Source organism: Leptidea sinapis, chromosome 21 (assembly GCF_905404315.1).
Source record: "Leptidea sinapis chromosome 21, ilLepSina1.1, whole genome shotgun sequence".
Classification (NCBI taxonomy): domain Eukaryota; kingdom Metazoa; phylum Arthropoda; class Insecta; order Lepidoptera; family Pieridae; genus Leptidea; species Leptidea sinapis.
In genome coordinates, this window is record NC_066285.1 from 11,154,043 (window position 1) to 11,154,528 (window position 486).

The window sequence follows — 486 nt, forward strand, 5'->3', positions numbered from 1 at the left end:
CTTTTAAGACTTTTCTTGAGACCTAAGCAAATTGTTTTTAGCCACTCCGTGACGCAAAGTAGGGTATGTTTATCAGTCTGTGTTTGTTCGTTTGTTTCTTCATGGCGTTCTACAGGCCAACAGTAAATGTAATCTCTGTAAACTTGATCCAATAACATTTCGTCCAAAAGAACAATTACTAAAGCTTTACAAGTTTTTAATTTAGGTTGACATCGAGAAATGAGGCGCTAATTAGATCCCCGCTTTTTTTCTACTATGGTGGGTATGCCCTCTAACAAATATTGATGCTTATGATTGATATTTTAAATTCATTTTAATGTATAATATATTATGTGCATTAAAATAAGTAAATTGTTATATCGTAGATAATAATTTAAACGTTAACGGCCTTACAAATAAAATTGGCATAAAGTAATAATATAACTAATCATAAACCAAGAAAATGTAATATGTTTACAAATAGACATTTCGCTTACGATAGGTTTA